Source organism: Austrofundulus limnaeus, unplaced genomic scaffold (assembly GCF_001266775.1).
Source record: "Austrofundulus limnaeus strain Quisiro unplaced genomic scaffold, Austrofundulus_limnaeus-1.0 Scaffold699, whole genome shotgun sequence".
Taxonomy (NCBI): Eukaryota; Metazoa; Chordata; class Actinopteri; order Cyprinodontiformes; family Rivulidae; genus Austrofundulus; species Austrofundulus limnaeus.
Window position 1 is genome coordinate 16,516 of NW_013953101.1, and position 10,952 is coordinate 27,467.

Genomic DNA, 10,952 nt, shown 5'->3' on the forward strand with positions numbered 1-10,952 from the left:
GCACACGGTTGTGTGTTGGGTGACACCATCAAGACCGGTAAAACAAACAGTCCTCCTAGACAAGACTAAATAGAACAATAAAAGCCTCGCGGGGCCTAAAACCATTTTCCTCTTGTGTCGTGTTCTCATTTATGTTGCGGGCACTGAGCCAGCCGTAACAATTCTACAAACTCTTTACTGCAGTTGTTTATGGTAACAGATTATATAACAAGATGTGCTAAAGTAAACTCGTGGTTTCTGCAGCCACTCATCTGCAAGGCTTACTGCATGTACAAGCCAAAACAGTTCTAACCAGGAGGGCTCCACTTAACTACTTTACTCCCTGTAGATAAATAGTAAATGACTGTGCTTATATAGCACCTTTCCATCCAACCAGGTTACTCAAAGTGCTTTACAGCACAATGTGTGCACTCGGTTACTCATCCACACACACATACAGCACTGTTACATCTCTACAAAGCTAATATGAATAAATCATTTTATAGAGTCTGATCAGTGCTTTAGATCACATTCATACAACAGGAAGATGCATCAAGGGCAATGAGCAGTTCAGTGTTTTGCCCAGAGAAACATTGTCATGTGACTACTGGTGGAATCCATGATGTTTTCTCAACATGTATGGTTATTGCAGGGTCTTGGTCTTAAGGAGTATACAAAACAGATGCTAATAAATCAGTTTCATTAAAGCTTAAAAAATTAAAATACTTTCATAGTAGGATTATGGTAGATTGTCATATCTATCACTTTATTCCTGCTTTTGTTTCTTGCCAGTTTGTGGAACGCTCTCCCGCTAAATATTAGACAGGCTACCTCATTGTGTTCTTTTACATCTTTACTATTACTTTTTATCATTTTGAAGATTTTCATTTTGGTCTCTTTTTTTAAATAGATTTGGTATATGTTTTGTCTTTTATATTGTCTTTTATGATGTTTAAATTGTTTTTTTTTTAATGTAAAACACTTTGTAACATTTGTCTAAAAAAGTGCTATGCAAATAAAGTCATTATCCATTCCTCCATCTATGCCCACTTCTTCCTTTCAGGGTCACTGGTGCCCATATTCAGCAGTCACTGTGCGAGGGGCGGGGCACACACTGGACAGGTCACAAGTCCATCACAGTAAAGTTAAAATAGTAATAATTCTTATCAGGATGGTCTGGGCAGAGTGTAGAGGCAGGGACCTGTGTCCACTTGGTTGTGGAGACTATAAAGCAGGACTGGTTCTGGTCAGGGAAACAAACTAGCACTAATGTGCTACCTGTGGCATTTACATGACCGTAGCATGTCCTGATCTTCTGGCGTGTAACTGCATCTTAACCTGGTCCAAAACGAGTGTTTACAGTACGTGGAAAAAAGTGTTCAACTTAAAATGAAGGTGTCTGCATACGGTGTAGTAGATCTCGGGTTGCTTTGGTGCTCAGTCCTGGTCCTGCCGGGCCACTGTCATGCATGTTTTACTTGTTTCCTGCTCTTCACGAGTTTTATAAGTTCTATGGTTAAACATTTTGTTTTTTAAAAGTTTATGACTCTTTCATTCAGATCAGGTGTGCTGAAGAGGGGAAACATCTGAAACATGAAGGGTAGTGGCCCTTGAGGACCACAGGGGCCTGCTGTCAAAGTGACTCCAAAATTTGCAGGAAATTCTTCATGTAACCTAAAAATACTACACTTTGAARAAGAGAAACTCATGTTATTGAGTAAGTCCATTTTCAAATTTAATGCAAACGACAGGRAACCATAAGCAACTGCGMTGACYTGTTAAGCCCYAARGGGTTTTRGAGGTAATTTCCGCCTGAAAATACACAGCAAAATAAAGCAAGAATAGCTCCACAGTTATAAGGTCTAAATGTTACCTCTTRGTACCTCTATAAAAKGTAAGATCTTAAAGATAATTTCTTAAGTGAAACCACTATTGTAACTCACTGTGCCTGAGTTATTTGTGATTAAATAAAGAAAATTTGTAATTTTTTTCAGCCTCGCCTTWATTTTTTTAATCAACARTGCAAAACACAATGAAAATTCTTGTGAAAACCCAGGAATGMCTTAGATTTTATACATCGAGAAAAATTGTAGCAAAGGAGGACTGAATAACTTTTAGTATATTCATCTCACAAAGGTTTTAGTGAGCAGTGTGCCAGGCGGAAATGGCATTTTGGCACAATTGAGCCAAATGTACCCAAAACCGTGCCAAATGGGTTTTTTACTTTATAAAAGATAATCTGGTCTAATAAAAGTGTTGATTTCATAGGACTCATTCTGCATATGACATTGCCTTTTTTTTTTACATTTACACTGTGCATCATCAAAATCTACCATTATGCACACCATGAAATTACTGAATGGAACGTAACTCCGCCTCAACGTTTTACGCATGAGGACTGCCATTTATACTCTCGGTTACGCAAAAACTTCATGTCACCAAACAAAAAGAGTAACAGTGTCAAATATATCCTTGAATTCATTAGAGTTTTGTCTTTTCAAAGATACCAAAGGGAGGGGTATGGAACCAAAACTTGTACAGTGACAGATGCGGAGAACTTCCTGATACTGAAACAGTCCACGATGGTTCAAGTAACTTAATATTTATGTAGCTCTAAAATCATAAATATTTATCCAAAAATAATTTGGCAACTCATTTTAAAAACATTAAAGACACCGTTTGTGACAGACTTAGAAAAAAATTGGGAAAAATAAGTTTTACACCTACTGTACTTAGCAAACAATGAATGACACCATCTGTGGGCCCTGTTCAGGGCCCATAGGGCTCAAGGGTAAATGGAAATAAGATAAAGTAGAAGTAGGAGAGAGACTATCAGATTTTCAGGTGGAGGTCGATGTGAGCAGATACCAATGATAGAGACTGAGGAYATAAAAAAGTAAGTGMTTTTATTTACAACGGTGCTGGGATCTGGGGACGGGAACTGAAACAGAGGTTTTGCAGAGAAGAATAACAGGTAGGTTTTCCGGTATGGTTTTGAGCAGGTAATAATTTGAAGATGAGGCTTACGGGTTGGTGAAGGAGATGAAACTTGGAGGAGGAGGTCCGACAGGTGAAGTTCCACAGGTGATTATTTTACAAGTGCAGATTTATTTGCAGGGTTACRTTGGAGGCAGCGCATGAGATCCAGGTGAGTTTGGCTCGGTTTYCAAGGCGGGGTTAATGTGCTGGAGGTCRCTTCTGAAAACAAGTAAGCACAGGTACAAAGGTAAGATAAACTCTCTATGAGAGCGCAAGTAGCAGGCTGAGCTCATACCCAACAGAGGCAATGCTTCGGCGACAAGATGCACTCCAGCACTTCCTTATAAAGCCAAGAAAGGTGATGAGCCAACTCAGTGCAGGTGTGGGTGATTAGCGCAATGCCTAATCCGAGAGGCAGGGGGCGATAACATCAAAATGCCTCAGAGACTGCCAAGCAGAGAAACAAAATACTTTTWTTTCTTTCTGCTACATTCTTAAATACCAATATAAACATTCACGCAACTCTGGGAAGGTACTGCTTTGCTGGATATTCTGTGAAACTTTCTGCTGTTTTACAGTAAAGTAGCTGTTTGTGTGTGAGAAAGACAGGAAGCAGGGTGACACCAAAAGATTGCTGTTGTTGTTTTTCACAATTCTCTAACACGTACAGTATGTCTTTAATTGGCAGAGTCATTACAAATCCTGGCTTGATCCATCTGGAKTTAATGTTGTGATAGGTTGTGTGTTTTTTATTTTAGTATCCAGAATTCTTTGTTCTAGGAAGCCTTTAAATTACTTACTGAGATTCTGAAACTTGAGTTTTAACACTTTCAGCAGAGCGTTCAGTAGAGATGTTTCTTGTATGTGAAAATGATGAAATAATGTGCTAATAGTCCAGACCCTCAGAAAAACAGTTACTCCTTCATCAACCRCACATTACTGTCTCCGGCTCTGCAGCAACACATAATACAAAGAAAACTGTACATTGCTTTGCAGATTTATTCAGTGCACCTATCTACGAGCAATGTCATTTAAACCAATAAAAACGTGCAACAGCTCCCAACAACCTCACTTATTTTTATTCCTTCACCAACATAACCCTGCTATTGTTTCTGCCAYGACTGCAACTGATGATCTCAGTTCTGTCACAGGTTGCACTGAAACCTGTTCCTCCCGCTAATTGAAAGATGCCTTTAGTGATTTGTACAGCAGACAGGTTGTATTTTTACTTACCGAGCTGTCACAGTTCACCTTCATCTGCCTGTCTTTTCTGCACAAGCCAACAAAATAAAAAATAAAACGTTCAAACCCTGAAAGAATGAGAGACAAAAAAAAATCTGTGCACTTGAGAACTACTAAAGTTCTGCAGGAACAAAATGACACTACCAGGAAAAACTAAACATCAAAAGGTTGTCTGTCCCCCAACTACTTGATTTATTTTCCTCGGAGCAATCACAGAAAGTGCTTCAGTTTCTCTGGAAGGAGAGAAGGAGGCAYATAATACAGCTGGAGTTTCACAGAAGCTTATCAGCTCTGGTGTGCTGCAGCAGAAGTGCATGAAAATTCAGCTTTCACGTCGGCAGTTCATGAGACGAGATTCTCCTCACAGAGAGACTGAAGGAAAGAAAAAAAAACACTGTTCAGGATGTTTTTTTTTGTTTATTAGTTTATAAAGCTTACATTTTGGAACTATATCTACAAAAAAAAGTTAATTTTTCTGCTCATGGATTGTCATCAAGTAGACCTTAGGTCGGAGGTGTCAAACTTCTGTTTTACTGAGGGGCCATATGACAGTTATAGTGGTCCTCAAAGTTGGAATTAACTTTGACTAAACAGGAAATGTCATGTTCCTCATCTTGTTGAGAATGGCTAACAAACAAAAACTGAGCTCTAAGTGGTATTTCCTGTATAGAAACAGCTTTTTAACATGCTCCCTCATAAAAACTAAAAATACTATTTGTACAACTGACTAAATGTAATATAAATAAGACAGAAATACTCTCCCACTTTCCAACAGGAAATTCCTAATGAAAGTGTGTGTGTGGGTGGGGTCTGGTTTTCTCACTTCCCAGCATAACTGGGCTGCAGCACAGTGACTTTATTTACTACTGAACCCTGTGCACCTCCACCTAGTTGTGAGATGTGAGATTTTGCGGGTTAAATAATCAACGTGCATCATAGAAGATGTAGTTTAAAACCAATGCAGCGTATGTTTATTGGAATAGGTTGTTTTAAACTTAGACATTAAGACGTTTTTGAAACGCTCCTGGGCCACATAAAATGCGGTGGCAGGCCACATTTGGCCTGCAGGCYTTCAGTTTGGCACAAATGCCTTTTAGGTGGTCCATGATTTTCAGTTTAGTGTACGAAAATGTTTTAAAATGGATGCATGAATAATACATAAAAACACAAATAAATTTACTCAATCCTCCCTGCACACCGTTAATAAATCAGCTTTTGTTGCACTGTCATGTTTGCACACAGTTTTATACATAGTAAATCATTAATAAAGTGAGGCCTATGTCTGTTCAGTTGTACAATATGTCAGGGCTATTCAACTAAATTGCTCCGGGGGCCACAGTTACTGCTGGCCAACAACTGGGGGCCGAATATCCAGCAATTAGTCATTATGTAAATAAACCAAGTATTACAAAGATCTGTTACCTTTGAAGTAGTTTATTTTGCTGCATTTAATCATGAATACAACATACAGAATCCTATGCAATAAAAGTGGTGATAATAAAACAAAAAAAAGAACACATTATGTCTCATATTTACCACAAACAATATTTTGTCACTTCTGACTTGCCAAATTTTCAAACCAATTTTATTTTCACTTTCATAATTTTATCTTCAACTGCTTGTAGTTTTAGCTGTCTTGGGTTTTCTTTGAAGTGGTTTTTACCAGCTTGTTGCCAAGATTCTGACATTTCTGTAGATACCAAACATGTCTATGTGCAGCTAAAAAAAACTTAAAAGTAATTAAAGTAGAAAACCGGGGTTTTGGGCTTAAGACATGAAAGAACTAATTGGCAGGCCAAACAGTGGTCATTTGCGGGCCATATTTGGCCCGTGAGCCACCATTTGAATAGCCCTGCAATATGCCATCAAACATATTTTCAAATCATGAAACTATAGAAGTAAAGTCACCTGGCTGCTGCCACTAATGGCTTGAAGCTGAATATTTTAAAGAGAAAAATGGTGCTCAGAATTCTGCTGGATTTGAAATCCTTGTACTATCTATTCAGTCATRAATGGGCAACTAATTCATAAAGTAAAGTGGATGGAAAATGTCCCATAAAATCTCTTTCATATTTGTGGATGAAAGGTTATTGTGACTACTTGCTTATGAAGACACTATAATCCTGAAGTTCTTCATGTTGTGACTTCTGAACTGAATGGGGAAAATATGGGTTGTGACGCTTAATTTCAGCAACTGGTTGTTTATGCTTTGGTCTTGAACACTTCCTAGGTGCTGCTTGGTTTGTGGGTCTGAATCTGAATGAATCACAAAGCCTCATTTACACCTCCTGCTTTGTTTTGACTCCTTCCACAACTTCTGCAGATGCTTCTCTGTTGAACGTGTGCTCTGCTCTACGGCAGCTAATAAATAACAGAAGACATTTTTTTTAATTTAATTCTTTCAGAAAATCTACCACAGACTTTAATAATAAGTTCTTTGTAATATACTGTATTGTGAAGAACTGTAACTAAACTGCATGTTTACCCTAAAAAAGCGAAGCGAAGGGAGAGGCTTCATTTAAAACAAAGTTACTTTGCTTTAAGATCGGTTTGTTTTAGCGAGCTGAATTTCTTTTTATAACTTTAGTGAACCAGAAATAAGCGAAACTCTTAAGAGTTTTTGCTGCTGTAAAGTTGTGTACAGACACACTAAGATAAAACAACAACCACTAAAATCCCAACATTTTGTTGTCTTTATTTCCCTATCAGATTATTCAGCAATATTTCAGTGTAGGAATCGTTGAAAGTTGGGAAACGAAAAGCCAAGTGCAAAATACTGAAGCATCAAAGCGGCTCAGTGTCTGGAAAGAAGCGGCGTCTAAATTATCATGTTTTACCTTGAAGACCTGCTGCTTCTCTCTCGGGGATTCTGACTGAAAACACTGAGTTTGACTTGAATAATTAGACTAACAAGAATAACTCTGGCAGCAGAACAGAGGAGGCTGAGCTTCATTTGCACATTTTCTGTTTCTATAACTGCAGCTCTCTCGCTAAGAACAGGACGAGATGGGATTTGCAAAGACATGGTGAAAGATTTTCACCGTAAATAGAAACGAAAGGTTGAATACGATAATCATCAACAATATGTTATAAAACTTTGATGTTTTGGGTGGTATCAGTGTGTTAGTTATAACTGGTGCAGCTGTCCTGTGTTCTACAACCATTACTGTAAATGGAGTCTCATAGCGTTGAACAATGCTTAAAAATATGGTCCATTAATTGCAAGCAAAATGAGATTTAATTTTCAAGAAGCTGCTTGATAGAAAAAAAATCCACCAAGAAACTGTACAAAAATCTGATAGAATCAATCAAAAAGCTTTTTGCTGATATCTCCTGAACATCCTTCTGAGTTTTGCCATTTCAGACTTCCAGGATGGAGTGGCAGACCAGACTCAGAGAGGAGATGAGCTGCTTGACTCCTGTCACCACAGAAATAATCCTCAGAAGAAAGTTCCTGAATAGCTGTAGGCATTTGAACATTTGATCACCCTGAAGGCAAAAGAAACCTGCAATCACAAAATGTCGTCTCCATTTATCTCCGTCTCTTTTTGGACATGTTTAATGCTCTGTTTCTGCTTTGGCCTATAGCACAACAATAAAAGACATTAAGAAAAATAAGATACTGAAATTATTTCTAAGGTTAACGGTGTTAAAGGGRCAATATTATGTGTTTCTCAAGGCATATGTTTAAGTTCTATACCATAACAAAGTATCTATGTCACCTTTAGTTATTAAAATGCAGTTTTTTATGTTTAAATAGAAGATAAACTCTTCTCATCATTTTATTTTTTATAAGTGCTGCCGCTTTTGGTTAGTTTCTCTCATTTCAGCAGCATTGTGTAAAGCAAAGAACAGTGACAGCACTTGACTGTTTTTATTTTCTGTCTAATTATATTTGAATGTGTGTATGTATACATTTATGTGTGTATGCATATACACTGCATGCAGATGTAGCTACATTTACATTTATGAATATATTCTGGTTTTACATAAAATTCTAGCTAAACAGATTGTTGTTTTAGTCTTTATGAAATTGTAACTCAGAATAAGGAAAAAGAAGAATTTACTATTTTTTTCTGTTAATAAGCTTCGGAGAAGGGTGGGATTGAATAAGTTTTTTACTTCTTCCCATTCCTTTTCAAATATGTTAATTTTTCTTTCACTTTTTATCATTTTTTGTTTTGTTTTGTATACATGTTTGAAATAAACTAAACTAAACTAAACTAAACTAAACTAAATGTATTTATTTTAGTAGTTATAGTTTTTTGTGCTCATTATACTTTTTTATTATTTTTTTGTATGGTGGTTTTGTATTTTTTGACCAGCTCTACACCCTCAGCAGGGTCCTGGAGGGTGCATGGGAGTTCGCCCAACCTGTCTACATGTGTTTTGTGGACTTGGAGAAGGCGTTCGACCGTGTCCCAAGGGGGGCCTTGTGGGGGGTTCTCCGGGAGTATGGGGTACCGGGCCACTTGATACGGGCTGTCAGGTCCTTGTATGACCGGTGTCAGAGTCTGGTTCGCATTGCCGGYAGCAAGTCGGGCTCGTTTCCAGTGAGAGTTGGACTCTGCCAAGGCTGCCCTTTGTCACCGATTCTGTTCATTACTTTCATGGACAGAATTTCTAGGCGCAGCCGAGGTGTTGAGGGGATCCGTTTTGGTGGCCTTAGGATCGCATCTCTGCTTTTTGCGGATGATGTGATCCGGTTGGCTTCATCGGAACGAGATCTGCAGCTCTYGCTGGAGCGGTTCGCGGCCGAGTGCGAAGCGGCCGGGATGAAGCTCAGTGCCTCCAAATCCGAGGCCATGGTCTTGAGCCGGAAAAGGGCAGAGTGCCTTGTCCGGGTCAGGGGGGTCGCTCTGTCTCAAGTGGAGGAGTTTAAGTATCTGGGGATCTTGTTCACGAATGGGGGAAGAACGGAGCGGGAGATCGACAGGTGGATTGGCGCAGCATCTGCTTTAAAGCGGGCGCTGTACCGGTCCGTCGTGGTGAAGAGAGAGCTGAGTCAGAAAGCGAAGCTCTCGATTTACAGGTCAATCTACGTTCCTACCCTCATCTATGGTCATGAGCTTTGGGTCATGACCGAAAGAACGAGGTCCCGGATACAAGCGGCCGAAATGGGTTTCCTCCGCAGGGTGGCTGGGCTCTCCCTTAGAGATAGGGTGAGAAGCTCGGTCATCCGGGAGGGACTCAGAGTAGAGCCGCTGCTCCTCCACGTCGAGAGGAGCCAGTTGAGGTGGCTCGGGCATCTGGTAAGAATGCCTCCTGGACGCCTCCCTGGTGAGGTATTCCGGGCACGTCCCACCGGGAGGAGGCCCCGAGGAAGACCCAGGACACGCTGGAGGGACTATATCTCTCGGCTGGCCTGGGAACGCCTTGGAGTTCCCCCGGAGGAGCTGGAAGAAGTGGCTGGGGAGAGGGAGGTCTGGGCCTCCCTTCGAAGCTGCTGCCCCCGCGACCCGACCCCGGATAGGCGGAAGAAAATGGATGGATGGATGGTATGGTACTTTGGACAATGGAAGTTGTTTATAAGTAGGTTATTTGAGCAAATTATATTTGATAACATGCTTAAAGCAAAACTTGTTTTTTTTTGTTGGAAAACTTTTTCTAGTCATATTTAAATTTGAGATTTATCTCATATAAAATGCGGTCATTTGGCTTCTTGATGCTCAATTCTTGTCTGAGTCACATTTAAAAAGCTTTTAAACTGTGTGAATGGCTGTATGCCTGCTGTTATTGTGATGTTATCTGATTAGKTGATCATTTGATTTGTTGAATATCTCAGCTTTGGCACCTCACCCTCAGCGAGAAATGAATGTAGAGTTGCTCAAATAAACAATCTGTAACGAAATGCAGAATGACGAGCAGTTGGCATAATGTTGGTAAGGGAAATACAGAGTAATTATCCAGCTGATTGAGCAAATAACATTAAAATTCATCATATTCATGCTGTTTGCAAAATCATTTCTTTTCCAACTAAAACTTGTTTTCCACATCGGTGGAAATGCAGTAACGTGCTCGACAAAGATGTGACTTCCAGCAGCTGCACATTCAGCTCCATGTTTGGAGCTTTGTGTGGAGGAAATCAACAAAACACAGGAGCAGAGGTCCACTCTGTTGTTGTTTTCAACCTGAGCCAATTAAAACAGGCCCATCATCATAAACCATTCTCTAAAATCAACGTTTCCCCACTTTCCACAGTTAGTCGCTCATCCAAATTCAGATAGTTTCCAGCATGTTTGGATAAGGAATTTTAATTATCTACTTAAAAATGTGGATTTAAAGCTGTTTTAACTTACATAAATGGATAAGAGTTTTCTGCCCATATAGCATTGTGGGTAGGGGTCAGAGGTTAAGCGGTATAAACAAGCCCACGTTGCTGTTAGATTTAATGAAATTCAACCGTGCTGCTTTCCATTTATCGGTTCAGTTAACAGTTTTCTTGTTAATTATGGCTGAGAAATAAAAATAGCAGAGAGCTGTGTTCTGGGGATCTGTTAATTTCAAAAAGCTGTGCAATTTTTAAAAGTCAGTGACGTACAGCTGTACATAGTGACATATGACGTAAGTTACTTGTTTAGTGTCTGTCCTCCGCCCATTCAGTGACACGTACAACTCTATTCTTTTGGTCCACAAAACATACAAACTCACTTTCAAAAATTGGCTTGTCATGTCAAAATTTAAGAAGGCCACTGCCATTTTACACACACACACACACACACACACACACACACACACACACACACACACAC